Raw genomic sequence first — 2,590 nt, 5'->3', positions numbered from 1 at the left:
AAATATAGTGCGTACCAGCTTTTCTTATGCAGATAGTAAAAGTGAATTAAAGGAAATGGTTATGAACTAGGATTCTACATTTAGGCGATACCCGACCACTATCACTATATTGCCATCTAAATAAATGTGGCCTTCAGGTCCTGTGACAATTTTTTCTGTCTACCATGTAAGGTTAGAGTGATTTGTATGTGACATATGTATGTATGTTTATTTATTTATTTAAACTTTATTGCACAAAATACAAATGTTTAGCACAATTGGCAGACTTAATGCTAGATGCATTATTTACCAGTCAACCATTCATCATCATCATATTCATGTTTATGTTTGTGTTCTAATACAATTTATTTATACTTACTTTATCCTAAATTCTCATCGCATATTCACATAGTTAATGAACTTTTTGTTGCTATTCGCCAGAAGCAATCATTTTCTTTTCTAATTGAAATAGATGGCAAAAGGATTTCATACAGCTCAACTTATATTTTTTAACTATATATTGGATTTAGATATTTTAATAAAGTAATTTGTTATCTTATGGTTTACTTTTATGGGGTAGCGCGGCTGATATACAGACTATTTTTATAATTCAGAAAAGGGCCGTTCGCGCAATTTACGGCTTAGGACCAAGAGACTCGTTAAGACAACTATTTAAGAAAATAAACATACCTACAGTAGCGACCCAGTACATTTTTGATCTTATAATGTATGTTAGGAAAAATACCTCTTTTTTTCAAAAAGTTAGTGCCACAACTGATAGAAATTTACGTAATAAACATAAATTAGTCATGCCGTTTCATAGGCTTAGCAAAGTCAGTAAATCATTTATGGGGAACTGTATACGATTTTATAATAGGTTGCCGGAGTCTGTTCTTGATATGCCCAACCGAAAATTCAAAGAGTATGTAAAGAAAGTACTTTGTGGGAAGGCTTATTATAGGACTGATGATTACCTTAATGATAAAAACATCTGGCTCGAGCTTGGCACAGGAACCTCGTAATTAATTGTAGTTTAATTTGAACTTAAATCAAAATTTCAGTACACTCTGTACATAAATCTTTTTAAAATTGGCAATCCATAATATATTTATATATATATATATATATATATATATATATATATATATATATATGAGATTTAATATTGAAAAAAGAAAAATATATATATATATATATATATTTTTCTTTTTTCAATATTAAATCTCATAAATATATAAATCTCCCGTGAACAATGTATTCTCCCGTCCACATTCTATTCTAAGTATAATTTAATATTGTGAAGTTGACGTTGTTGATGAAAATGCTGCAGTGCAGTTTGTTACCGCTTCTTCTGCACTGACGCCTTGGAAGCGGCAGTAAACTTAGTTTTTAAGTAATTTATTTGACGTCAACCAAGTTGTTAAACCATACGACAATTATTAAGCGATATAATAATATCCTATAATAATGAATAAAAATTTTGAATTTTGAATTTTGTAAGTTTTTACAATAAAAACCAAAAGAAATTAAAAAGAAACTACACATACGCATATCACAAACCGCTAGGACTAGAGATTTCAGTTTATCATATTCATACGTTCCTTATGTGGTCTGGAGGTACACTTACACAGGATTTCCGCGGACCGAGCCACGGGTATACACTAGTATACATATATGATGTGAAAGATGACGCTGATTGACTGAAATAAAATAATCTGCAAATGTTTTATATGTAATGCTGTTGGTGATCCCATAAATAAAAAAAAATTGAATGAACGCTATACATATAGGTAGGCTGAACATATAGGTTTCTTTTATGTATAGGTGTGGGGTACTAAGAGAGGATGTTCCGAAAAAAGGGATTTTTTACTGACTTCTAAAAACGAAGAGTTCTCAACCCGCTGGCATTTTTTTTATAACATGTGGATGGAGTATTATTATTAATAAGTATTATTGAATAAAAATATATCAATGAAACTCATAACAAAGTCTTATTATAGAGCACGGGTAAAATCCGGTCGCATACTTTCCGCCGATGATAAATTTAAAAGTCCGCACAATGCAACATGTCTGACCGCAGACTTTTGATCCGGCCTTGTTTCCGCGTGTTATACCGATATACTCGTAATTCATCATCGGAAGTTTGTCAATAGAGGTACAGTGTATAGTGAATAAAACTGTTCTTCGTTGACTGTGTCGAAAGTGTTCAGAAATTAGTATGTTTCATGCAAGTTACATTTCTTAATCATCATAATTTTAGCAAAGTGTCAACTTTGGAAAAATTCAATTTTTCTTAAAAATTTAATAATATAATTAATTCCTGTATTAAAAAAACTCGATATGAAAATTTGCGTGAATTGTAATATTTTTTAAATTTTTACTTCTAAATAAAATGTTCAACCATTGATATGATATATTTTGCAAATTCCAATTTTAACCATTGATAATTTATCTTTTGTATTACAGTGATGTTACGTTATATGAAAATATCTCTTACATGAGACTTTATAGATTTGGGTACGTTGCTTTTCTGTTGTGTGTAGTCTGGCCGGTGACATAGGGTCTTGTAAAAGGAGGCTGTTTGACGTCTCAGTTATATCGTAATCGCCGA

Source organism: Amyelois transitella, chromosome 17 (genome assembly GCF_032362555.1).
Source record: "Amyelois transitella isolate CPQ chromosome 17, ilAmyTran1.1, whole genome shotgun sequence".
NCBI lineage: Eukaryota > Metazoa > Arthropoda > Insecta > Lepidoptera > Pyralidae > Amyelois > Amyelois transitella.
This window is presented reverse-complemented; position numbering follows the sequence as displayed.